This window comes from Cuculus canorus, chromosome Z, assembly GCF_017976375.1.
Source record: "Cuculus canorus isolate bCucCan1 chromosome Z, bCucCan1.pri, whole genome shotgun sequence".
In the NCBI taxonomy this organism is placed as follows: domain Eukaryota; kingdom Metazoa; phylum Chordata; class Aves; order Cuculiformes; family Cuculidae; genus Cuculus; species Cuculus canorus.
In genome coordinates, this window is record NC_071441.1 from 65,767,062 (window position 1) to 65,781,613 (window position 14,552).

The following is a 14,552-nucleotide window of genomic DNA, read 5'->3' on the forward strand; positions in this document are numbered from 1 at the left end:
GACACTGCAGTGCCGTTCCCAGGCTTTTTTCTATCAAGCTTGGTTTTATCTCCCTCCACTTTCACAGCAAGTTTAAAACTCTAAAGACAAGTGTCCCCCATCCTTGGACAGCAGGCCTGATGCTGTGTAGGCCAATCCGTTACCAAAGAACCCAAAGTTTTGCTCCTCACATAAGGTTTGGAGGCAGATATTTATTTCTTGGCTCTTCCTGTTCCTCCTGTTCTCATTATTCTCCTGAGCTAGAATGACAGATGAGAACACTACCTGTGCCCCCGATCCCTTCACCATGTATCCCGAAGTGTATAAGGGATGAGCAATGTCTTTAAGCTACTCGTCACACCCTGGCACCATAGACATATGTCAATACCACTGTGCAAAATGGAACTATTTGAAAATAATTTTGTTTCATACCAACTATCTGTGATCCAATCCTCAACCCGAGGCTTGAGAAGAAGGATGGTACATGTATCAGTACAAAAAACAGGTTGAGTATTCTCTTCTGTGTTGCTATCATCACGGCTGGCACAGAGCCCATCTGCCCAATTCATAGTGTCCTTAGTCAGGTACTCCACCCTGATAGATAGATATCATAACCTAGTACCACTTTATCAATAAGTAGTAGGCAAATGCTCTTTTTTTCATGTCAAACGTTGTGTAAGTAAAGCTACAGGAAAAACACAGACCTGCATATTTTCTAGATGCTAATAAGAACAAAGACCCGTGTTCCTAAGTAATGAGAAGTGTGCTGGCAGTCTGAGCTTTTTGTAAAGGGATAATCATTAAAATATTCTGGGATGTAATTTCAGTGCAGTCGCTGAAAATGTCGAAATGCCAGGCATACAATTCATGTTAGAGGTTACCAACCTGCATGCTAATGGAGGGAGGGAAAAAAATATCAAGAAATTACAAAGCTGTTATTTTCCATTCAGTAAGCCAAACACAAACAGATGAACTTTCTGAAGAATGACAGTTTGTTCCCAGGTTGAGAATTTATATGACTTATTTAATAGTTTGGCTGTAAAGTCAAAAACAAAGTGGTTTGTAAAGGAATTTTGTCATTGGCTGCTGCTTTTGTTATGAACACAGTTCCTCTAAAAAAGGAATCAGATTTTGACTAATGGAAAAATATCACATAAAAGAAAATATAAAGAGATTCAGGATTAGAACCAGAATTTCTGGCACCTCACTGCCAGTTCTTATATATACTCACCAGTGGAAAATGAGCATAGCAGATCTCTAACACAGAGTTCTCAGAAGTGCTTTCATAATCTCTCCCTTTCTTGATGAATGGAATTGAAAATATATTTAGCTTTGTATTTCAGGTATTGTCCTTAAGGGTTAGAGAGGCTTAAGTTTAAGGCACCTGAAGTGCTATGCCCAGTTCTGGGCTCCCCAGTAGAAAAAAGACATAGGCGTACTTGAGTTAGCCCAGCAAAGGACTAGTAGGATAATTAAGGAACTGGAGCATCCCTTCCATGGGACTGGAGCATCCTTTCCATGAAGAGAGGTTGAGAGAACTGGCACTGTTTATCTTGGAGAAGAGAAGATTCAGAGGGATGTTACCAATACCTGCTGGGAGAAGAAAAAGAGATGGAGGCATTGGTATCCAGGGGAAGAACAAGAAGCAATGGGCACAAAGTGAAATACAGGAAAATCTCCTTAAACATAAGAAAAACCTTTTTTACCATCAGGGCTGTCAAATAGTGGAATGGATTGTCCAGATGGGTTGCAGAGTTGCTGTGCTTGGAGATACTGAAAACCCAGCTGGATGTGACCTGCTATAGTTGACCCTGCTTTGAGCAGTGAGGTGGGCCTGAATCTCCAAAGATGCCTTCTAACCTTCTTCACTCTGTGATTCATTAAAATATTTACTAGAATTCCTGCTACTTGGGGGTTTTCTTTAATTATTTACAACTAAATTGCTACTGAAAATATTTCTGCTCATTAATAGTCACTTCAATCTAAAGTCCTTTAATTATCTTTGAAAGACTAATTTTGATCAACATGGAAATTATAACTGTAGTTAAAAAGATACACGTCAGTGAGGTTTATTGTCTGGCCATTTTCCAGGTAGGCAAGAGAAGTCCCAAGATGCCTGAGACTAAGCTATTGGCAGAGACGGGACCAGAACTCAGAAGCTGGAGTCTAGTTCTCCCTTTTTGTCAGCAGAACATACACATTTTCCAACAATCACTGCTGTATTCTCCACTTCCATCTGGATGGCACCTGGAAAGTCCCCTATGATTGTCTGCCCCTGAAGTTTTTTCCTCCTCTTATCCAAAGATTTGTGGTCCAGAAGCTATGCTTTTACTGAGGAAAAAAAGTAGTGTCAGATCTTGTAGCAGCAGCAAGTCTTCAAACTGAGAGCCTAGTTTTAAGACTTCTGAAACAATTAAGAGATTCCTATGAATTTAACGATTAATTTAACTTGCCAACAGCCTGTAGAAATGCCTCTGCTTATAACGTTTTCCCTTTCTATTTCTACTTTTTAAGGTTGTGATGTTACAGGTGCTAGCAGTGGTTCCTTTCGATTGTTCAAATATCCAATTAACACATAATCTAAAGTATTTGCTGTGTCATGGTAACAAAAGCACAACCTATTTCCTACCTTCCTTAGTTTCTAGTAATGGATTGATTTTACATACATATTTAATTCACTGAATGATAAAAATGCATTAATTGAGTGAAATAAAATTTATTTTATATCAAAGTGTATACTAGTGAATTTAATTCCACATCCTCAATTTAACTCCATAGCAAAACTGACTTTGAGAAGCTGACACTATTAAGCCTGCAGATTCCTGCAGGGGAATTCTTGCTTCCTGAAGAAATTCAACAAAATTTGTGTCAAGTCAGGAATCACTCCATAAAATTTTCCAGTAATTCACATCCATTTAGTCTGGTTTAAGGCTCCACTTAATATTATATATTTTACATGTAGCAATTCCTACTTTGTAGATATGATATTTTAAAAATCCTTAAATGCTGTGCTACTTAGGGTTAAAGAAAAATATAAATAAAGCAGCGTGTAGTTTCCATTATATTCATCAGGGAAGACTGGGAAATCCTGAAAAGTAAGTTCAGATTAATATGACTGTCAAAGGAGTAAAGAGGTTCATACTGGCATCTTAGTAAAGGACGAAGGACACGTGCTTGATTGCTGAGCTTTGTGAAGCAAGAACACGCTATTCCTTGAAATTATCCTTGATAATAACATCAAAAAATAGATCAGTCTGGCATGTGGAACTCTCATGCAGGTGAGTTTTAACAAGTGAGGTTATCAGATGTGGATCCTGTAAAGAAAATGTATTCTTAAGGTTACAGAAGTCATCACGTGGAGAAGTACGATAACAAACGATTCCTGAAATACGGAAGGTTTTAACAGTGTTTTCCTCAGTAGAGCAGTCTTGCCTTTGCCACATAAAAGATTTGCCACCTTAAGATTTCTTCTTGCATTTGCTGTTTGCAGTTGTCCCGTTCATACACCATTGACATATAACAGAGCTATAATACTATGCTCAAATATACAGATATAAATAGTCTCAAGGATGTATCTGCTCAGAATGTGATCTTGCAAAAGGATTTGCTTACGTTTTTACAGCTCTTGCTTGTAGTTTTAATATTGTAATTTATTTGAAGGACAAATTTGAGATTGATTCAAGATTCAGTATTAAAATGAAAAGGAGTGAGCTAATATACAAATATGGCAAGAATAAATGTTCATGCTTTGTATAGTAACATTTGTTTTGTACACTTATTGATTTGCGGATTTTCTGTATGTCTATATTGTATACACATAATCATGAAACTTTTCCAAGTACAATGCAGAGATAAAATATAAGCACTTACTCAGATCAGGGGTTTTTAGACCTAAGAAAAAGCCCATGACCCTTTCCTTTCATATTCTTCTATGCATACTTCAGTATTTTCAGCTACCAGTTTCACCCTTCAAAGAATGAATTTTGTTTAAATAGTTAAAAGAGTTGAGCAATTAAATTAAAGTTGGAAAGTGAAACACTGGAACAAATTTTGAAATTCAGTGCCCATCAGTAACTTGCAGAACTACTGTGGTTTTGCACCACTGTGGGAGGAATGTATCAGAAATGTCTGTTAAAAATTCTGTTCCCTTGATATGGTTTTCATATCAGACAAAACAGGCTTTGAGAAGTGGCTAAAAGTTACTGTGTTTATTTAACCTTAGATTCATAGAATCACCAGGTTGGAAAAGACCTCTTAGATCGTCGAGTCCAACCATTCCTATCTGCCACTAAACCATGTCCCTGAGCACTTCATCCACCCGTTCCTTAAATACCTCCAGGGATGGTGACTCAACCACCTCCTTGGACAGCCTCTGCCAGTGCTCGATAACCCTTTCTGTGAAAAATTTTGTCCTGCTATTCAATCTGAACCTCCCCTGGTGCAGCTTGTGGCCATTCCCCCTTGTCCTGTCACCTGTCACTTGGGAGAAGAGGCCAACACTCTACTCTCTACAACCTCCTTTTAGATGGTTGCTCTTCTCCGGACACACTCCAGGGCCTCAACATCCATCTTGAAGCGATATTTATATTAAAAGAGTAATTTAAAACATGATTATGTTATTCTTCAATGATTTTTCTATTCAAATTATACAAAATATGGTGCTACCTAGGGCCTGCAGCTAAGAAGATGCAGACATATGACCATAAAAGGTATCTCTGAAAAGGCAAAGTGAAAAGATGCAGGTAACAATGATTGAAGGTGTGGATCCAAGTGAAAGGTCAGGCTTCATGTAAGCAGGGATTTAAATGTCTGTGTTATTGTTAGCTAAATTAAAACCCACAGTTAGAGCATTTTTTCTTTCTCCTGTTTTATAAATGTCAGCATAAGATTTTATTTCACAGGTGCAGGAGAAATATTGTGGATTAAATGCAAAACCAATGGTTTTACAATTTGAAATATGAGTAACTGAGCAGCTACAAAAAATGACTAATTAAAGTTGATTGTAATGGGATATAAAACAAATGGGCGGGTGTTAATTATAAAGGCTGATGGTTGTTTTCTAGTGATCTAAATAACCTTGCTTAAAATTATTTCAGCTGTTAGTAAAATTTACTAGTTTGCTGCAGTTTACCATGAAGTTCACCATATGAGTAGCAAACGTGAAGGCTCCTGATGCTTATGCCTTTTCTTTGATTCCCTGTAACTATCAAATACTTCTAAAATAAATTGAATTGATATTTCAGATTTATTACCTTCACATTTTCTTTTTTGGCACATTTGTGAGGTAGCCTTTGTCCCGTTAAAGCAGGCAGAACTGACATTACAGATGCTTGCGCATAAAACATCAACTTTATTAACTGCACTTATCAAAGCCTTTCAATTTCATTCAGTTTTCTTTTAGGTGACAATTAGATTATTTTGCCTGTAAGCAGTTCTGAATTGATGACTCCAGCACCCTGCTTTCATACATTTCCATTTGGCCCCGAAACTGGGTGCTTGTATTATAAGCTGAAGAAGCACATCAGTTTAAAGGCAGAGAACACGAGTGTGGGCTGAAGTGTTATGAAGTCATTATCCAGTGTAATAAAGTTTATGAAACTTGATAATTAGTGTACACACCATAGCTGTAATCTGAGACTGAGTGCAAAGAAGGCAAACTTTCACGGCTGCTGAAGCTATACAGTAAACAGTAAATCGAGAATGTGACACGTTTTATTAACTCTGTCAAATACGCAAATATTGCTGGTTAGAAATACATTCAACAGTAGGAGATGTAGTCATTGCAGTTTCTAAGGAACAGAGCAAGTGAGTTAATGAATGAATGGGTTAATGAATGAATACATTATTAAAGTTACCTTTAACCTCTGGAGATTACAGTGTAAGTCTTTATTCTGTAAACAAGTAGGTAAAATCTCACAACGTGCAACCTCAGGGCCATTACCTTATAATTCAAAACAAATGAAATATCCAAAACACAATTCACCATGACTGAAAATTTCCAAGGAACAGCAGTCTGGGATGAAGATGGGGGGCAGATCAGGTTAGTGCTATACTTCATTGAGTTTATATATTCATCATGAAAAAATTAGAAGGGGAAATTCATACTTCAGAGATACATATTGCAGCTTTTAGGAGCTTCAATATTCTTCTACTGTAAAACTGTAATTAAATAAAGATATTTTTGCTGGAAGATAAGCATCATGTGGAATTTAATAGGGTTGTAATACAGCAGTATTGATATTGTTGCAAGTTTGACTTGAAAAGTTCAGAGTGGTTTGAACGTTTGACTTTCTGTAATGAGACAGTCCTCACAAGGAAGCTCTGTGTTTTTTTACTGACATTGGAGATTTATACCACCTATGTAAATACCTGCAGAAAATAATGTTTATAAAATGTGTTAGGCAATAGTCTACTTGGGAATTAGGTACCAGAGGAGATCTACAAAATGCCACCAAGATTAGAGCTAGACATGATAAAGATACTTCTCTGCATATCCACGTATTTCTGTATTAAAGGCAGTATAATGCTTTAGGTTAAAAGGTTGAAGGTTAGATTTTATTTTATTCCCATTGTTGTTAGCAATTCTTTCAACTAATAGTAAGAAAATATTTTCCCTTCAGTTTTGGATTACCAGGATAATGTTCCATTTCATTAGCAATGCAGTGTGTTACTTCACCTGTGTATGGCATTAGGGGTAGCATTTAGCATGCAACCACAAAGCTCTTTTATCAACAGGTTTGACGCTCAGGGAATATGTTTGAAAAACGTTCTTCTCACAAATAATAGGACATTGAGTGTTCATGTCAGTTTGATTGGAGCAGTAATTTTTGGTAATTGTGTTCTTTTACAGAGTAACTATACAGTCACTTAAGCAATTGAAGTGTGAACGGTGTAAATGTACAGCATGTACTCAAAGAAACAACTACTTTTACAATCTCATACTAGGACCTCCTGAAAAAGAGAATACCGAAACAGAAAAAATTATTCACTCAACGCTTTTCTCTGCTTACACTGGTAATGTTAATTAGGTAGATTTGCGTTTGGACAAGATTATTTACTCCCCCTTAGCCAGCTTCTTTCTGTTACAATCTTAACCTGTTCATAAAGCTCTGAAGAGAGACTCCAGACTCCGTTAAAATGGGCTGTCACAGTGAGAGGAAATAAAGAAACTATGCTAGAGCTAAGGTCACAGCTTTCTTCAGCACTACTCTACTGATGCCTGCAGGCACAACGATCTGGAAGACGCTTCTCCACCCAACCCCACAGCCTGTGTTCACCAAGAAAAGGCTATTTTGGGGATGGCATCCAGTGGACAGAACTTTAACACTCAAAAAAGATATTGGAATACATTCAAAATTACAGCTTTATCCATTTCTTTACTGCCCAATGCCAACACATTATTTGTTCTTTCCCCCTTCTGTGTCCTTACTCATTATCTCTTTGCCTCAGATTCACTCCATAAAACTTTCTTACTTTTCTCCATTACTGTATTCCCTTTTATACTTTCAAAGTCCTGTGCCAATGCTTCCTGTAAAGTTTTAGTCATTTTAGTCTCTCCACAATATACATCCTTACCTCTACACCACCACCTTTCTCCAGAAATGTCAGAAAGCAAGACATTTAATGCCGTTGCATTGTTCATTGAAATTCTATGTATAATTAAAGATTATCAGAAAATTTTCATCAAATTGGTTTTCACTGGGAAAAAAAGTTATAATCAAACTGAAATTATGCCTTTAGATTTCAGAAAATGTTCTACTGGAAAATTTCAAACCAATTTTTATGTTGCTATTTAGTGATTTTTGTTCATTTTGGAATTTTGAAAATTTGCATGTATTGGCTTTGGTTGCAAAGAATTTGTGACATTTTAAAATGACACTCTGAAGTGAATTTTCTAAAACATTCATCCAGTTTATGGGATATTTTGAAAATATTTTGCTATGAAAATAATCTTTATTTTCAAACAGAAAAGATTCAGGTTTTGATCTGCCTGTTATATCCCTTTCTTCCACTCTTCCACTCTGAGCAGAAACTCTTCTTTGTACAGTACCTGAGATGGTGGGATTTTATCTTTGTTCTGAGGATCATTATAATAAATATGATGTGAGCAATGACTGTTTTACATAGAGTAGTTGAATTAGTGTCATTGTCCTGCTTAATGCAGGAGGTAAGGTCAATTCTATTGTGATCCTTTACAGTCATTGATATGAATAAGACAGCGCTTATGGCACTATTGAAGAGTTGATAAGAAACATTTTTATGTCAATCATATTATATAGGGATGTATCACCAGTTCACTATATCACCTGTTGATGAAAGTAGTCATGAGTGCAGAAAAAAATCTGGTGGTAGAACTGTATGTTTTGGTGTAGTACTAAGTAGTGAGAAACAGAAAAAGCAAAGGAAAGATTCTTTTTATTTAGTGATCTAACCGTACATTTTCTGTTAGAACTCTGCTTCCTCTTAAATGTGGAACAACTGCATAGTTTTTAAAACATCTTTGTGAAGTGATGTAGATCTACAAAGCACCTTGTGTTTTGGGAGAATTTTCTTTTTAGCCAATTATGAGTCGAACTGTGTTCCCAGCATGGGCGCTGACAACCAGATTTCTGTCCTCTCTAAAATAGTGAGCGCTTCTTGAGCTCAATCATTAAATGACTTTTCACCTTATGTCATGGTTGAGTAACTCACTGCAAACATTATTGTTGCCATATTCAGTTTGTATGTTATCTATTATATAGGCATATGAAAAAGAAAGCATTTATCATCATCAATTAAGTCTGAACCTCCATAATGGCACAATGTCTGACTGACGGATAATTTAATGGTATTTTTATTGCTCTCATTAGTTTTACTGAAATGGAAACAAATGGAAACAAAATAATACCCTAGTGACTAAGTATTACAGCTTTCCACCTGGTCTCCAGGTGATCCAGACCATTCCTAATGTTGGCTATAAAAATATTCTTATTCTTTAGATTCAAACTGTGTAAAGAGAGGAGATTTTGTAAGACATAGGATGATGCAGTTAGTAATTTCAAAGTTATTAATTTCATGTATACGTAGTTTTTCTTGCTCTGGCAGATAAATTGCCCATTAGAGCACACCTAAATTATTTCTTCACAGCACAGTGTAGTCAGATGGGATGATGAAGAACAGTCAGTTAAACATTGTGGCTTTTTTGGGTGAAACATTTGATTTTGGTCTTCTAGAGGCACCTGAATCAGGTAGCCCAATAGATGTGCAGCTGTTGCAGGTTCATATTCTCAGGTTCTGCCAACAGTGAAGCTTAGCAGCTGCTATTGACAGGTGTGCACATGGAAACAATACACACAAACAGACCACACACATCAACACAGACATCTGCTATTGCTATATATATATGTATAAATGTGATAGTGCCCAAAATATGGATCACTTCAGTAGGTGGCTGCAGATACTCTAGTCTCCCCAGTTGTGGGGCAGCTGCATATGAGCTAAGAGGTTTGCAGCCCAATCCTTGCTACATAATCCAGCTGAAGGTTCACTAGAATCCAAGTGTACCCACCCAGAGCAGGGCACACCCAGACAAATGATAGAAAGAGAGAATATGGGGTAGGCGATGGTGATTAGGCACACATCCCAGTCAAACAAGCCTCCAGTTTACACTTGACTGTCCCCTTTATTCTGCTTTTCTTATTACTTTCCTATGCTTGTTTCTCCCCAGACCACTTTCAACCCTTCCTTTCCTCTCCAGATTCTTTTCCCTTTGCATCCCTTCCTGAGTGCTATGCCTCCTTCAGTTTGCAAGGTATATGAAGAAGGGAGTTGGTTTGCTTGGCTTCTCTCAGTGGGTTCCACGCAAGGAACAACGGTCTGAATGTGCTTTGGTAGCCTTACGCGTAGCCCCATTTTCACTGATTCACCCTGACATTTTTAATCTGATCCTGTCCTGGCATTCATGTAGATCGCCTTCAATTGCATAGCCTCGCTCAGTTTACTAGTAAATCTAAACTGCATTCTACTTTGCTACAAAATTTTGTACTTTAGTTGAAACAGATAATGAAAGTGTACAGTAACACAATATTTTGCCGCAGTCACTATTGCTCTCAATGTATTGACTTGGAGTGTCAGTATCTGAATCACCTAATATATAGAGGGATTAGGTTTTTTCTTTTTACATTTTAGGTATAAAGTAGTGATACTTCCAGTAATACACTAATCCTGGAACTGCTCGTTGCTTTTTCTCTTGCACATTATCAAGTAATCTGTCATTCATGAAGGAGAGGAACAGAAAAATCTTCCTCACGCACATGAATCGTTTAGGTAGGATACTGGACTTTATATCTCATGACTATGCCCTATGTAAATAATATTTAAAATTATAGCAAGATAATTAATGTAGTTGGTAGAGATGAACCTCTGTCATATTTCAAGAGCAATTGTCAAATTCTAATTTAAATTCTAACTTTCAAACTCTTAAATTTTACTCTTTACATCTTATGCTCTTCTTGTCTGTAAAAGACTGCTGTAAGAATAATAATCATTAAAGTATGGGTAAATGTACAGACCACCAGGGAAGAAAATAGAATATTCAGAAGCTGTGAGACTGGTAGAGGAAGATTGCTATTGTTAGCTAAATGGTATTTTATTGGGAAAACAAAGGCAGTAGAGATGGTATTCAGAAAAAAAAACTAGTAGGAAAGGATCAGGTTTTAGCTTTTGTTACATTTCTAATATAAGTCTGAGCAAAATACTTGATTGTTCTCTGTCTTGATTCCCCATCTGTAAAGCAGGGATAATGGTGTTTTCTTCTTTTGTTGTCTTAGCCTTTCTTGTCAGTTCAGATGTTGAGATTTTTAAATAAAGTTTCAGGCTAGCTCTGTAAAATCAGTAAGAGTTACGTACATAAATACTTTGATGGAGGATTGTCTAAAATATTTTCAAGAATCTGGGGTTTCATGATTTTTCTTTTTCAAAAATTACTTTCTGAGTAAGGAGTGCATCTCCATGGGTGAGAGAAGTTGTTCCATTCGTCATCACATATTGATTGCTAATCAAAGGAGGGACTACAAAGGGTCATTAGGAGAAGGTTTGTTTAAAAGAGAAGGAAAAAATATATTTAAAAAAAAAAAAAAGCCTGATATCACTTCTCAAGTAAAATATAAAAGAACTTGTAGGTGCTTCCAGTTTATGCAAGACAGAAATATGAAGTGCTTGTTCCCAAGGAATTAATTAGATTTCTAGATTCCATTATATGGCCAACAGAAGAAACTAAGCATCCCCAGAAAGCACTCTACAAAAACTGCTTGCCATTTGGAATCAATCGCAAGAAATTCAGATGAGAGACATTTCTGAATTCCCTGTCTTCTCTGGAGCTTATTCATCTCCATGAAGGCTGTACAGGATGCCTGAGGGATTGAGAATTTGGAGACTTACAATTAGGTCTTATTCAGGGGGGAAAAGAAGAGTTTTGGGCACACTGCACATCTACAGCTTTAACCTCCAGTGTAATCCCAACCATCACTGTCATTCAAAACCACACCTGATGATAGTGATGCCCACATCTTGTGTATGTATGTAAATGTTGGCATTTGAGAACTCAGTGTGGAATGGCAAACTTATGGCATGTCCACAGTATAGTTGAATGTATGGCCAGTAGAATTCTGGATATTAGAGCGACTGTCACATTCTGGCTTTATTCTTGCTTGTTTTTTTCCAGCTGTAGCTTGGTTTCTAGGACAGCTGTAGTTCAGCCTTTCAGATGGTAATGAACTGTGGTGTTTCAAGACTCTACTTAAAGTGCCTTCCCCCAGGCCTGAAAGAGGAATGTTATCAGCCTAACTAGCAAGAATGTCAATCTTGCTCAGTACAGATTGGTAAAGTACTTTGGTCTTCGGATTTCTTTGGCAGCACAAGCAAAGTTTGTGATGCACATAGAGTTATTGCCAGTAGGTCCTACACAGTGGCTCTTCTTCCTACAAGCCTGAAAACATTGCAAATAGAAAATTGTTCCTTCTGTGCAGAACTGAGTAAAGACTTCTTTGTCAATCTCAAAAAAAGATCCATCAGCATAGCTAAGAGAAAGAAATGTGTAAGAACTCGAACTCCGTTAGGGCAAGGACATTTTTCTCTCACCCTGCTCCACAGCACACAATTTCAGTATTGATTTAATTTTCAGCTTAGTCTAATAGCATTGTAAGCACAGTCTTCAAACCTACAATTCCATAATGTTATTAATTACAGAGTAGGGTTATTTTATTTTACAGGAATATCCAGCACTTCTGTGCATTCTAAAACCCCAACAATCATTTCTATGAAGGCGCATGGTTTTCTGAGGTGCAACGAGCAGCTGTTCAGTAGTGTAAAGCAGCTGATTTAAAAGGCAGAAATACAGCTATAATGTCAGAGTGTAATAACTTCATTGGAATTAAATCAAAACCTTCAAAAAGGAGGCATGTGATCATTTTATTATCAGTTGCTCAACCCGTGATTTTGCAACATTTTCACAAATAACTGTCCACTGTGTCCCTCTTCAAAACAACGCATTCAGTCCTAAAAGTGAGGCAGTCCCTCACAGCATCTTCAATAATGCTAGTTACCCTTTTATGAAAACTTTTTCAAGTGACAGATAGGGGAGATGCACTTTTGATATAGTTACGACAAAAAGTGTTCTAACTGTTAATAATTCAAGGTATTTAATTTGAATTTAAACAGTGGCCTGGAAATCATATATAGGATCACAAAATCTAGTCCTCACTCTCACAAACAACTATGTCACATACATTTAATAACAGATCAGACTACCTGGGAAAACTAAATGGGATTTTTGTGTTTGGAATACTATTCCAGAAATTCATTGCTGGGATGGTAACATTTTTCTCTAAATTTTGGAGCTAATTATGGTCATCTGGTCTTGTTCCAAAATTTGCTAGAGTATACACATCATTGTCTTCCCTAATCACCTGGCTTGTTCATAGAACACAATCATCCTTGCATGGAGTTAAAGGCCTGTTCTTTAAACTGCCATCATGAGACAGCCTCTCTGTTTCCTGTTCATCTTTGTAGCTGTACTCTGTTCTAAATAGATTAACCTGGGGTTTTTTTGCTGAGTATAAGTGACTAAAACTGTACATAGACTTCAGTCTGGGGCACTAATATGTCTGTATTCCTCCCCTGTGTCTCATCTGTTCTTCTTCACAGCCACATTACAAAAGTGGTGCATTATCATGTCATTCTTAAAAAACAAATACTTTTTTTAAATGCATTAATTTCATCCCATTTCTGTAAATTTGGTTCTTTAGGTCTCCACTGTCCACTGTTTTCCTTGCAGAGAGCTCTAATGCAGCTCTTCCCTGATGATGCCTCTCTATTTTGTCGGATTGACAAATTTTGTTCTTTTACTCACTGTAATCACTTTCTCTTATCTGTCATTTCTTCAACAAAAAAGATGCAGCTGTAGAAGAAATAAAACAATGATGATACCAGCTTCCTGTAGCTAAGTATAATATGAGTCTCAGTTTGAAAGTGCTGTATTTTGCAAATGTTCCAACTATTTTTATAAAGAATAAAATGTTGTTAAGTGGCATCATATGTACATGAAATGGTTACTGTTTATAGTCCATTATTGCACCTTCACTTGAGAAAAATGTGCCTCTTTATTGCGTAAGCTCAATGGTCCGTGATAAGTGTTATATAACACCAAGTGTTCAGCTCATTTCTGAAGTTAAACACTAACATTTGTGCCTGCCATTTGTTTACAGTCATAAAATTTGCGTGTACTAACACAAAATGGAATTTATATTTAAATGGTCTGCTGTCCACACACTGAATATGCACAGATTGCTTTAAGTAACTTTAAAATTAACATGGGTCCAATTTTGCAGCCTGTAGCTCCGTTGCATTCATGAAACATGCCTGGATATTCAGAAGTGGTGTAAGAAAATGTAGCCAACTGATGCTCTTCACCACACTCTGTCCACAATAAATATGTTTTAGATGCAATTTAATTAACTGATGCTTCATTTGCCCTTGGACTTGAAAAACATTTAAGTGTTGATAGATGGGCTAGAGTTTCTTGATATAGAAAATTAATTGCGTAATGAAAATTGAGTCATCTGATAAACCACAAAGAATTTTTCCTCAGCCAAGAGACGGCTTGTTCCCACGCTGTGCTACTCGGAATAGGTTTCAAGCATACAAATACCTGTCAGATGAGCTTGATAGGAATGGAAAGCTGAGGTACAGAGTTTCCCTTTCAAAGAGTAGATTGTTATTATTTCATTTCAAAGAATGAGGTTGGATCCTGAGAGTCAGCTAATTCCAATCACCATCTCCAAGCAGGAAGTATATTACAGGGGAAAACAGAAGGTTTGCTTTAAATCGTGCTGTCTTTCTTCAGACTGAGCAAACAGATTTAGCTGCACAGGGACTCCTGATCCCCCATGAGCTGTAACCTGGATTCTGAGGACATCTAGTGGTGCCAGTCTGCTGCAGGAACCGGGGCTGCACAGCTGGTGGCTTCCCATCAGCACCTCTGTGTCAGCTGAGTTCTGTCACACTGCCTCAGGCCTTTGCGGGTTGAAAAAAGAGAA

General features: G+C 37.1%; 1 protein-coding gene across 14 annotated transcripts in view; it reads left to right on the forward strand.

The window, feature by feature from the left end:
- The window catches only part of PRLR (prolactin receptor), a 157,844-nt gene that overhangs the window by 118,874 nt on the left and 24,418 nt on the right, over nucleotides 1-14,552 (forward strand). The window contains exons 1-3 of one of the 14 annotated variants that reach the window (XM_009566104.2): nucleotides 5,879-6,019; nucleotides 6,830-6,993; nucleotides 10,147-10,284. The exons of 11 other annotated variants lie outside the window; for them this stretch is intronic. The gene's annotated coding sequence lies outside the window, so the exon portion shown is untranslated. Of the gene's footprint in view, nucleotides 1-5,878; nucleotides 6,020-6,829; nucleotides 6,994-10,146; nucleotides 10,285-14,552 lie in introns of those variants that run through there. 2 more of the 14 variants (XM_054054338.1, XM_054054335.1) reach the window with 2 other exon arrangements.